The sequence below is a fragment of the Chrysochloris asiatica genome, unplaced genomic scaffold (assembly GCF_000296735.1).
Source record: "Chrysochloris asiatica unplaced genomic scaffold, ChrAsi1.0 scaffold00027, whole genome shotgun sequence".
In the NCBI taxonomy this organism is placed as follows: Eukaryota; Metazoa; Chordata; class Mammalia; order Afrosoricida; family Chrysochloridae; genus Chrysochloris; species Chrysochloris asiatica.
The window spans coordinates 9,463,919-9,477,750 of record NW_006408545.1 but is presented as its reverse complement, the minus strand read 5'-3'; the positions used below and the strand labels follow the sequence as shown (position 1 = coordinate 9,477,750).

Below are 13,832 nucleotides of genomic sequence, written 5' to 3'. Positions count from 1 at the left end.
CTTCCTGCATAGCCTCTGCTTTGCATAAGACCATAGGTGGAATCCTGAACAGTATCCAGAATCTTCTGAAGTGAGAAATCTCCACTGGAAAGGACAAGCAGACCAGCCTGGAACAGATAGAAGAACAGAAGATATTTCTTGAAAGAAATACCGACAGGAAAAATCAAAAGCAATAACGGCAGTCTGATTGACTACTACAAGCAAGTTGCTCAACTGGAGCCATCAAGGCAAGCGGTTGGGTCCCCTCAAGGCAAACACCCTTCCAAGACTAAGACACAAGGGGAATACATGAGCAGGCATGTGGTCTGACTGGTGACCACATTGGTCACTTCCTCAATAAGGGGAAGTGAGGGAAAAACAGCAATGAAGTTGTGAGTTAAGTCCTACCATGTTCAATAGGCTACTGTGAACCTGGGTGGAGTCCTGGTTGGCCAGCTGTATGGCAAGACCTGGGGACTCCTGGGCCCAGAGTCACTGACATAGCCACAGAGGATTAGAGTGGAGAGTGAAGCATCTGCTGATAAGTGAGAGGAGATGGACAAGAGAGCACTCACATTTGCAGATAATACCCACGTGACCTGGCTTCAGTGGCTGGATGATCAGAGCTCAACTAGAAGAAAAAAGAAGAGGGAAAAAAGAATAATCTGATACAATTTAATGAACTTGACTTACACCTATGCATGCAGTAGCTCAAAAGAGAGAACAAATCTTTACAGAGAGGATCATTCCCACCCCTTGGTACACAGGGTAGACAGGGATGGTTATTGGCTACCCAAAATGAAGGGGGGCTACCCAAAATAAGGCAAAAAGTGACTGCTTACATGCTTTCAAGAGGGAGTCTAGATCCGGAAGGCATGGAGGAAGGTAGAATCTCCACTGAGTGATATGCAATCTGTCTGGACTGGGCTGATGAAAAGAGATGGGGATAAGACTCTTGTGATACAATAGTGAATAATTGCTATCAGGACTGACTGTGAGGGCTGGAAATGTAAAGGTAGATGTTTTTGTAGTAAAAGGAGGGAAGTGGTTGACTTTGCAGTCCAGGAGCAGAGGTCCCTGGGACCATCAAGGGAGAAAAGCAGAGTGTGGGATCCTACCCAGAGAAGCAGTGAAACCAGAGATGGAGGCAGAGATGATGAAATGGAGTGATGGAGAGAGGGAGAGGGGCTGTGTGCTGATGACCAAGGGGTGGGCTTGCAAGGTATACCCTTTGGTTGTTTGATGATGCATGGAGGGGATTTTAATCATCTCAATGAAACAATATATGATAGGATGACTGTAATGTTCACAATGAAAACTTAAAAAACAACAACAAAAAAATTCTACCTTTGTCTCCCATATTTATAAACCAGTCTAGCTCTGGAGCTCTCAGAACAATGAGAATTCTCAATTGAGGTGGGAAAACAGCCTCCAACCACAGTCTGAAAACCTATTCCTAGAGACACCTGTTCCTGGCAATGTAAAATCTTCTCCTTTTTAATGTCATATCCTTAAAAAAATGGAAAGGAAAGTAATGTCTTAGAGAATAGAGGACAGAACTCTGAAATCAAATGAAAAATGTCTGCAAGTGGACTGCTTAGGTTTAACAAGAAAAACAGGTAATGCTCAAACAATAATATAAGTTTAAAACTATCAACTGTGTCTATGACCCTGGTTATAGACAAAGAGAAACCAAAATGTTCAAATTCACACAGAAAAGACAAAACCGAAAAACCTAACTGTTGGACCTCAAAATCATTGACTTCATAAAGCCTCTTTTTGATCAACCTGAGATCCTTGGCATTCTTTTCCTACCTGGGACCTTCAAGAAGTCAATGTAAATGAGACTGTTGGATCCACAAGGTCAATAATGCTATTGTAATCCCCATAGCTCTGGATTCTACTTGAGGGCCTGGAGCCTCTCCCCAGGAATATGTGACTGAATAAATAGAATCCTAGAAAGAGAGACAAATGAAAAAGCAGGTAATGCAAGGTCTGGAAAAGAGCCAGGGCAGTCTATTCAAAAGCACTTATATGAAGCATTTTCAACATTGAAAGTATTCTGAAGACAATTCTTCATGGCACACTTTAAACCTACCCCCAGTTATATTATTACAGGGTTAAGACCCCAGAAGACATGGAAAGTTTTACTCTCTAGTTCATTATCTCCCTTACCATCCTCCCAACCCATCGCTACCCAATCTTACCCTTCTCCATGACTAAAAACATCAAATCAGTAAGGAAGCACGGGCTTCTTTCCCAGCTAAGCCTCTTTTGCATATTTCTTCTTCTTGGGTTCACTTACAGTCTCAGGAATATAGACTTCAGGGTTTGGTGCACTGTTCATGTTAACAGCTGATGGAACAATGGGAGTCAAGTCTACATCAGGGGTGAGGTTCCGACATGGCATGGGCAAGCCACTGGTGAGTGCTAGCCTATGGATGAGCACCATTTGACTGGGAGCCTGCTTCACTGTGTGTTGTGGGCAGGCCCCCATAGAGTCCTCCTCTAAATGCAATGTTCTGAAGGTATCTGCTCCTTGATTCATCCAGGACCAGGGTGCCAGGGCCCTCTACCCATTTCTTCTTGACCGCACACCGCATTTGACACCATATTTCAGAAGCGACAAACGAAGGGATCCACACCCTCTGGGTTGATGATCTCACCATCTTCACTGAAAGTCACCTGTCAGTTCTTCCTTTTCCTCTTTGGCATTTGAATATCCAGATGCCCTTCCTCTATGGTGAAGGTGGAAATCTACTTGTGGGTAGTGTTGAACTTTGTCAGGTCATCAAGCTTGATCTCCTCCTCTGGAAACCCCAGTAAGCCCTTAAGGTCATCATCCTCTCCACTCACCTTGTCACTTTCTTTACACAGTTAAGAAGAAAAATATCTAGGATATATAGTTTTAATGCAATCAATTAATCATCATTTTTATATGTTTTAATTATTTAACAGGCCAGGACCTATGTAAGCACAACGATAAACTGAAATTACATTTCATAAAAAAAAAAAAAAAAAAAATCATTTATATGCAAAGACAGAATTGGAAAAAAGATAAAATAAACAGAAATGAAAGAGACATTTTAAAAGTTAATACTGAACAGAATAAAGATGTAGCAAATATGGAGGGAGGATGGCTTCATTGGAACCTAAAAAACCTAGAAAAAAGAAAAAGAAATAGACATACAGACTGAACATTGTGAGAGGCAGAGTAGGGGTATACCCACAAATACATATAGCTTGACAGAGAACATGTAAATATATGTATTTACCTTTGCTGAAAATATATCCATGAATATGGTAAAACATACAGCGGTAAATTTATGAAATTTATGAAAACTTCTCAGATAAAACCAAACACCTTGAGGGAAAGAGTTTTTTGGCTTGGGCATTAAGGACCATAGTCTCAGAGAACATCAAGGTCAGTTGGCATAGCATTGTTCAGAAAGAAAAAGTTTCACATTTTACTGTGGTAAATACTGACTAGAGTCTTAAAAGCTCATGAAATACCATCCAAAGTACAACTATTGGTCTCTTCTTGTCCTGAGGAAAGAAAAGTGATAAAAATAGAAGATATACAAAAATAATTAGTCCAAGGGATTAATGGGATGAGCAAACATCTGTTTGCACAATTCTGAGACCAGAAAAACTAGAAACTGCCTGCTACCACTGCTAACTGCTCTAAAATGAATCACATTAGAAGGTCCTGGGTAGAGTGGGAAAAGACTGTGGAACAAAACTCAAAATCATGAAGAAAAAAAAAAAAAGTTTTATAAGGAGAACAATAACACTAGGAGGGGTGCACACACCTTAGAATTATCAACCAATTGAGATCCAAAGGGCAGCATTTTACCCAAGGTCAAAGTTCAGAAGGGTTAGAAAAGGGAGAATGGAAACAAGAAATACAAAGAAGAAAGTGGGACATGTGATGCTCATAGTGGAGATTGCAATCAATGACATGAAACAAAATATGTTTGAATTGTTGAACAGAAACTTGTCTCTTTTATAAACTTTCACCCAATTCATCTACAGGGGTGATCTGAGGATTTACCTGAAGTTGTTTTAAAAATAAAAATGGCTAGAACAACTAGCTCTATGATTACTAAATCTGGAAGCTTGGGGGAAAACAAAATAAAACAAACCGAAGAGAGGGAGTGAGGAAAGGAGAGAAACAGGGAATTAGGATTGCAGATTTACAAAATTACCAAATGTTCCATTTAGAAACTGGAACTCTAAACTCTACCTTTTACAGATACAGAAATTGTAGTTGGGGAAAAACAAAATGAATTATTCAAGGCCAAGGAAATCCATTTAAAGTATCTTATAGTTTTTATGGTATCAGGAATTCAAAGAACATTGTCTTATGCTTCTCCTATGCATAGTACTGTGTTTGGCAATTAGTAATAATCATTAATCAAATCATTTGTTTTCAAACTAGTTGTGAGTGAAAGATGTTCATGTAACTATGCTTCAAATATAGGGAAAAGCAGAAGTGTGAAATTTCCAGATCCTGGGCCTAGTGTGTTTGGTTGATATTAAACATTAAAACTAAGAATCTCTATACCATCATCTGAATAAAGTCTGTTTATCCTTCTAGTTTACCAATGTGCCTTTAAAAAAAATGAAGTCACTAAGTGAAAATTCACTTTAAGAAAAAAATGTATGCTTCAACCATCCATATAGACTATGTAAGAATATTGCTGTCTTCGTTTTTCCAAAATATGCCAAACAAACAAATAAAAAATCCTTTACAGACCTCACTAGAGCTACTAAATAAACCATGAAGAAATATCATGCAAGATAAACAAACCCTATTGGAAGAAAAAACAAAAATGTAAGTGCTGTGAATAAGTATTAGAGATACAACCTAGAATGCAAACACCACAATGCTCTCTCCCAATACTCTTCCCCAGGGGAATATAGCTTTTGTGTACAGTATTCTATTTGTATGCAATATTTGAATTTTGTGATAATTATTATCATCAGTATTCTATTTCTCCTTAGATTTTGCATTTTAATGTATTTTTCACTCATATTTATAAATATTATATTCAGAGGACAAATCTTTATATGAGAATACTTTTTAAGTTTGAAATATCCATTTTGCTGAAAATACCAATTAACAAAATGAAATTTGTTTTGGTATCAGATTTTTGAAAATACATAATTTGTTTTAAAGTTTGTTACATTTTACTGTAGCTAAAAGTGTCTTTTATCTAAATTATATTATTAAAGTCACACCCTTGCCATAAAGGGGGGGTCCTATTGTGGTGCTGCAGAAAAATGTGCTGGACTACAAGATCAATTTGAAACATAAAGTCAGCGATTCACATTCACTAGCTGTTCCTCTTAAATCTAATACAGGGTCGCTATGAGTCGGAACTAACTCCACAGTGTTTAACAACAACAAACACAAAGTCATAAAGGGATATTGTAAACATCTTCATTTTGTCTAAAAATTATGAATGAACAGAATGATTTTTCAAGTATCTTATTAAGCTTATGACTAAGTAAGCTTATGGTAGTGTATTTTCCTCAAACATTATCAATTATATGTCATTCCTTTTTCCCCCACAATGATTCCATTAATGTAATTATTTCACACACTTACACACTAAATTAATGTAGAGGAAAAGCATATTATAAATTACTTTCATTTTTTATTTATTTTGTTAGCATTTTTTATGTGACTATTATGTGCCAAGTATCAGATCCAGCAATTAATTGAATCAAACTCACTAAAGGCAAAACAAAATTCCTTTATCAATAATGTAAATTATCAAAACAACACTTACAGCTTCATTTTTGTTGTCTTATAAAACAATCTCTATGTTTGTTTTTAATCAGAGTCCTGGTGTTGTGCTATAGGATAAGCATTGGAGGGCCAACCACAAGTTTGGTGGTTCAAACCTACCAGCTGCTCCTCAAAAACCCCATGTGGAGTCACGATGAGTCGCAACCAACTTGATAGCACTTAACAACAACAAAACATGTTTATTTTTATACAAAAGGTATATTTCCTTCATTTGAATATTTAAGAAAAGCAACTTATCCTCCCCCCAGAAAAGAAAAAAATCAAAAAATTTTTCAAAATGACAATTTTAGTCTATCCCTAGGACTCCAATTTATCTGAATCCATAATTTAACATTTCTTTTGATAACACAAGTTAGGCATCTACTAAATATCAGGCACTGAGGCAGGACTAGGGGATGTGAAGATGGTATAGATGGTCCAATCTGCATTGCTAACAAGCTCACAATATTGTGAAGAAGATTTATTTTCCTCAGTTGTAACCTTGATAACCTATCTAGAGTTGCAGCCAACTTCAGATCTGTAGCTCTATCTGACATTTTAGAATCACCCCAGATTCTCACTTATTAAGCCATCATTATTTAATATCTTATATACATCTTATGAATAATCTCCCTGTCTGCATTATAGAATGTGGTCTGATCTAGGATTCTAGAAGCTGCTCTGTCTGCTTTATAGAACATCCCTGCTGCCATCAACAAACTAAGCTATATGTCCTTGATATTCACTCCATACCTGCACTTCACCTGGTACCTGCCACTTACATTTCAAGATACCAACCTCCATTAACTGAAACTGACTCACTCCAGCATGCAGTCTCCTGGGTCATAACCCTTTCCTCTTTGTGGCATCCTCTGTCAATCAATCCACCTCATAACACCTCAAGTGGGGGAAAGAAATAACTTGTCTAGTGATTTCATCTAGTCATTTCCTCCATAGAAGGAAATTCTATTAGAATAAAATTTCTACCCTGATTAAAAGAAAAAAAAGTTATAATTAAACAATATTTTTATTATTATTCTCTAATAATAAAACAAAGCAAAATCTATTGCTATCATGTGTAGTCAAATAATAAGTCTGCTAACTGGAATGTCAGCTGTTCAAACCCACCAGTTGCTCCTCAGAAACCATATACAGGGGTGCTATGAGTCAGAACTTGCTTGATGGCACTTACGTACAACAATGACACGTGTTACAGAATAGAGCTACTTCATAGGGTTTTCTTGGCCATAATCTTTATGATAGCTGATTATCAGATATTTCTTCTATGGTGCTGTGGGTAGGTTTCAATTATCAATTTTTAGCTTAGTAGTCCATTGCAAACCATTTGCACCCTCTAAGGACCTTACTCTAAATAATTGTTGTTGTTGTTGTCGTTGTTAAGTGACTTCAAGTCGGTTCCGACCCATAGCGACCCTGTACAGGGTTTCCGAGGAGCAGCTGGAGAGCTTGAACTTCAGACCTTGCAGTTCAAAAGATTTTGCAGTCCTGCACATTTACCCACAGCACCACACCAGGACTCCACTGTGAACAATAGTTGTGCTTATTTTCAAATTTGTACTTTGACTGTGTAAATTTGGCATTTCATAGATGTATTACAATAAGGAGATCAGAAGATTTTCCAAAGTCACACACTGAAAGTTATTGTCAGAGGTAGGATTATTTTCTTTCTTCTAAGACATAATTTGAGTGAACAAATATCAGACCAGACAGAAAAATCCCAGCTAACATATTTACCAGGGTGTCTAAGTCCAATTACTTGGTGAGAAGGACTTTGACCTTGCTTGGAAATAGAATTTTTTTTCTTTTGTTATTAGATATTTATATGAGACCATAACAGATCAGGGCAAATCCTAATGCTAATTATTTCTGCATGGTGTCCTATAAAAGGGAAGAAAAGACATAGAAAGAGAGGAAAAACATCACATGAGGATGTGACTATAAATCAAAGATCCAGAGGAAATGCCTAGGGCAAAAAAAAAAAAAAGAAGAAAAGAAAAAAAATCATACAAAGACTCTCTCCTTAGAGACAATAGAGAAAGAGTATAGTCCCACCAACACCTTGGATTCCAACTTTTAACCTCCAGAACCTTATGACCATATCTGTTCTATCAAGGCACCCACTTCATGGTACTTTTCTATTGCAGTCCTAAGAAACAAACACAATATCGGACTGATTATATACCTGCTGGGAACGTGATTTTCTTAGGCTGTGTGCACGATTGTTGTTGTCAAGTGCAGTCGAGTCAGTTCCAACTCATAGCAAACCTGTATAGGGTCAAGGAGCAGCTGGTAGGTTTGAACTACCGACCTTGTGGTTTACAGTTCAGTGCTGATCAACAGAACCACACTAGAAGTCTTTATTTGCTATAAAATGCAATTATTTATGTATGTTATCTCCCAATGATCACCCATTACAAAGTTCATTAAAAATAGTTTAATAGCAAATTTTAAAGAATCAGTACAATCAGTGGAAAATGTTAATTCCAAAAATGGAAGGTCTGAATTCTGGACATGTAGCACTGACTTGAGTAACATATTCATATGAAAGAGGTTTTGCCCCAAATGCGTAGCTCATGCTGTGACAGTGATGTGCACTGTGTAATGTCAATTCTAGAGAGGAACCACAGCAGAGTGAAAAGAAGCCTTCTCAACACGCATTTCATGACACTCTGGAGTCACTTTAGAACCCTGACTGGAAAGCGACTGACTGGCAGGCCAGATGTGACAGCTGCTTTTCTGTTCATTTAATGAAAATAATCAAATTGAATATTTTCCCACTTGGTATAAAGGCTATTTTCCTAGTTTCATTCTATGTGCCCCAAATATTGACCTTGTGATTAGCAGTCCAGATTGTAATCCACTAAATTACTAGCTAATAGTTATTCTATTAGGAACTATTAGATTGTAGATGAACTGTGACTCATACGACAGTCCCCTGCCACCATATCTTTAAAATATTTCAAAGTTGCTAAGTTATGACTCACACAGTAAGATTTATACTTCATGCACAAGATTTATTAATTTTATAAAGACTCATTAACCAGAGATCTCATGAGAATTAACCTCCCTATCTAGGATTCCCTTCAAGTTCATTAAGTGAGTCAGAAATACTTCCTTTAGGGGAAGACAACAAAATGGCGGACTAGGAATAACTGTCACACAGAGCCTCTGCAACAAAGCTACAGAAAACCAAACGAAACACATGCAGACGACAGTCCTGGAACCCTGAGCTTCTGAGAAAAGGATAGAGAACTAGGTTGAATGCTTATGAGGAGAGGAAGTAGAATAAGCATGAGAAAAAATGAGACAGACAGGTGACCTGTGCCAACCAGCCAGATACAATGTGGCCATCTTGAATGTTTGTGAGCAGCTTGGAGACAGACAATGGCTTGGTGGTGCAGAGGCATACCAGTGACTAGCAGAGGAAAGATACTACTTTTTCTTATTCCCCACATTTCCCTGGTGACCAGAGGTGCGACGAGCCCCTACCCACATACACCCCCAGTGAAGTTCTCACTTTCCTGACTAGTTGAAGTTATGCAGTTGTGAGCCTCATCAAAGTGAATTGGGTAATATCTACACCAAACCTGATGCCTGGAATCAGGTAAGCCCTGCTCCAAACCCAAAAAAGCTGGCCCTGGACTAGCCCTCACTAAGGGAAGAATCTGAATAGGTGCAGAAAAAAGCAAAAGAACACAGACAGGTAACCTGGGCTGCCAGGCCATGCATGGCACGGCAATCTTGAACCCCTTTAAAGACAGAAGGCAGCTTAGTGGTGCAGACACATAGTGTTTAGTGGTGGAGAGAAAGGTGTGATTTTTTTTCTGTTTTTTATACTCCACATTACCCTGTGACCAGAGGTATGACCAGCCCCAACTTACATACACACCCTGGAAATCTCTCCAGGTGGTTTAAGCTGCATGGTGCGGTGAGTTGCACATTTGTGAGTCACAACATAAATTCTTATCAATGGAGAAAATATTGAAGTTATCAAGGACTTCATTCTTCTTGGATCAACTATCAACACTCATAGAAGCAGCAGTCAAGAAATCAAATGACATATTGCATTGGGCAAATCTGCTGCACAAGACCTTTTTAAAGTGTTGAAGAGCAAAGCTGTCAGCTTGAGGACTAAGGTGCACCTGACCCAAGCCATGATATTTTCAATAACCTCATATGTATGCAAAAGTTGGACAGAGAATAAGGAAGTTGAATTGATGCTTTTGATTTATGGTGTTGGAGGAGAATATTGAAAGTGCCATGGGCTGCCAAAAGAACCAACAGATCTGTGTTGGAAGAAGTACAGCCAGAGTGTTCCTTGGCGGCCAGGATGGCCAAACTTTGCCTCTCATTCTTAGGACATATTGTCAGGAGGGACCAGTCTCTGGAGAAGGATATCATGTTTGGTAAAGTGGAGGGTCAGAGAAAAAGAGGAAGACCCCTAGTGAGGTGGATTGGCAAAATGGCAGCATCAATAGGCTCAAGCGTGGCAACAATTGTGAGGTTCGCCCAGGACAGGGCAGTGTTTCGTTCTGTTGTACATAGGGTCGCTATGAGTTGGTACCAACTCCATGGCACCTAACAACAACAGCAACATCTGCACAAACCCAATCCCTGGATTCAGGTGAAGCTGCTCCAGTCCTGAAGAGTCAGTCCTGCAAAGCTGTGCACTCATGGGAACTCTTTCCTCCAGCTGTACTCTTTGATGGAAAGACACTTATCCCAACTGTTCTGAGGTCTGCACAAATTACTTCCAGATGGTTTGCAAAGAACAGATAATACCCAGGCCTATAGTTACTACATCTAGGCCCAAGAGTGTCACTGTCTCATTCCTCCCAGCCCACAGTGTGAGATCCTTGGCTGACAGGAGACCGCAGAGTTTTCTCTTCTCTGGGCCTGGCACCTGTCCTAGTTTTCTCCTTTCATTGTCTTATTTGTTTATTCTTTCTACACGCTTCTTCCTCTCATAAACTTCTCTTGCTTTTTATCTTTTCTATCTTTGTTTTAATTTTCTTCTTTTCTCCCTGTTTCTCTTCTCTCTCCAAATCCCCATGCTTTTTCTTATTTCATATTTTTACTCTTGGTTTTTCTTTACTGCTCTCTGGTCTCTTTCTCTTTTATCCATCCATTTCCCTAATTGTATTAAGCTCTTGTTCTTTCTTTTGTTTCTCAACTCTATGCTTTTTTTTTTTTCTCTCTCTCCTTTCTCTTTTTGGTTGTTTTCTTTTTCTAGCTGTTGCCTGGTTTTTTTGTTTGTTTGCTTCTTTTTTTCTCCTTTACTATTTTTATTTTTTGCTATTCTTTGCCTTTTGTCCCCCTCTCTTCTGTGTATGTTTTATCTTCTTGCTTCACTCAACAAAAACAGGAACCATGTTCATACAGCCCAGCCAAAACCATACCTACTGTGATCCCATCCACTGAGCAAGAACCAGTACTAACTGGTAGACACCTGATTAAAAACAGCCAACATCATTCAAACCCATCTTAAACTGAACTGGATGAACAGTGAACAGAGAATGGTGCACACACTCCAATTCTCTAATCACACTCAACAAGAAGTTGAAGAGTGCCTAAAAGCATACCAGCATGAAATGATGAATGGATTACAAATACAACTGTACCATGTTTGGGAGGCAACAGACAATTTCTATATACATAAAGAAACAAGACAGAGTGGCCTCGAACAAATGAGAAAAGGGCAAAGCTAGAAAATATTTTTTAGGAACAGAAGGCATTGGTACTATCTGAAATAGATTTCAGCAGAATGGTATTTAGGCACCTTCAAATGGTAAAATGAAAGGTCTAGGGAGACAAGGAAGAAGTCACAAAAACTCTACAAACAAACAAATGGCATAGATAAAGGATTAGAGATTTAAAAAATCAAAATAAAACCTGCAAATAGAAATTAAGAAGATTAGTACTAATATTTTAGAAATGGACAAGACATTGAAAGGGCAAAGGAATAGATATGAATCAGTGGAAACCCAAATTAGTGAGCTTGATGATCAATCTCTCATTATTAGTAGGCTAGAAGAACAGTCAGATAAAGAAGCAAACAATTTAAAGAAAGCATAATGGAGCACATTAAGAGGAATAATTTATGAGTTGTTATTGCTGTTGTTAAGTGCTTGCAAGTCTGTTCCAACTCATAGAGTCCCTGTATAGGTTTTCTAAGGTGTGACTAGTGAGCTTGAACTGCCAACCTTGAGATTCAAACCAACCTTGCAGTCCAGCACATTAACCCAGTGTCACATTTGATCAGGAAAAATGCTAGAAGAATTGTTGGAAGAAAACTTCTCTAAAATCAAGACGCTGAATGAGCCCCAAACACAAACCTTGTGTTTCACAGTCTAGTGCTTATTGTAAACATAAAAATTGAAATAAAAAGGAATTCCTTGAATCAAATAAGTATGAAAACAGAACATACCAAAACCTCTGGGACACAACAAAAGCAGTTCTTATGGGGCAATGCATAGCAATAAATGCAAATATCTACAAAGAAAAAAGAACTAAAATCAATACATCAATATCATAATTCCAACAATTAGAAAAAGAGCAGCAAATTAAGCCTCCTGATACCAGAAGAAAATTAAACAACAACAACAAAAGATTAGAGCATAAATACATGAAACAAAAACCAGAAAAACAATAGAATCAATGAGACAAGGACAGGATTAATTAATAAAATCAACAAACTACTGACAAGTCTAACAAAAGAAAAGAAGGAAAATATTCAAATAACTTGAATAAAAAATGATATAAGTAATATCACAAAGAAGCAAAGGAAATAAAAAAGATAATAAAAGAAGACTCTGCAGAATACTATATAGTCCAACAAATTTGAAATTCAAGAAGCGGGCAAATTTTAATAAAACAGTACCTATCTAAACTAAAACCATTTGTCTGTCAGTATGTCATACTGTGGTGGCTTGCATGGTGCTGTGACACCAGAAGCTATGCCACTGGTTTTTTAAATACCAACACAGTATTTTAAATACTGTGGTAGACAGATTTCAGCTGCATTTCCAGATGAAGGCAGACTAACAAGAAAGAAAGACAATCATTGAAAATCTTATGAAAAATAGTGGAATACTGCCAGCACTACAATATTGAGCATTAAAACATGATGAAGAGCACCAGAATATTGTCAGATATAGTATCAGAAGATGAGCCACCACAGGTTCAAAGGCATTCAAAATATGACTGGAGAAGAGCTGCCTCATCAAAGTAGAGTTGACCGTGACACCGTGAATGGAGTAACAATTTCAGTACCTTCATTTGCTGATTGGGCACAATGCAAATTGAATAGCATCAGCTGTAAACATTAACTAACAATCAGAACATGGACTGTACAATGTATCAATCAAGGAAAATTGGAAATTGCTAAAAATGAAATGGAATGCATAATCATCAATATCCTAGGCATTTGTTGTTGTCATGTGCCTTCATGTGGGTTCCAACCCATAGCAACCCTATATAGGATCTCCAAGGAGTGGCTGGTGAATTTGAACTGCCAACCTTGCAGTTCAAACCAACTTTGCAGTTCAATGTATTGACCCACAGTGCCACACCAGTGAAGAGGTATTGGCCATTTTGAATCTGACAATCACATAGTTTACCATACCAGGAACAACAAATTGAAGAGGAATCGTATTACATTCATTATAATAAGACTGAACTCTGATTTTTTCAACATAAATTATGCGGGGAGCATATATATAACTCTGAGAAAAAAAAAAAAAAAAAAAAATTTAAAGATCTGTCTTAAAGTACAACGCTGTCTTTGATAGGATAATATCCACACACCTACAAGGTAAACAAGTCAATACCATTATTATTCAAATTTATGCACCAACCACTAAAGCCAGTGGTGATGAAATTGAAGAATTCTACAAAGCTTTTCAGTCTGGAATTGATCAAATTTGTAAACAAGATGTGTTGATAGTTACTGGTGATTGGAATGCAAACAAAGAGGAAGGGTCAGTAGTTGGAAAATATGGTCTAGGCAAGAGAAATGATGCTGGAGATCACATGA

At 37.8% G+C, this 13,832-nt stretch overlaps 1 pseudogene; it reads right to left on the bottom strand.

Annotated features, from left to right (window-relative positions):
- Positions 1–2,212: 2,212 nt before the first annotated feature.
- LOC102835904 lies at positions 2,213–9,719 on the bottom strand (annotated as a pseudogene).
- Between the last annotated feature and the right edge of the window lie 4,113 nt (positions 9,720–13,832).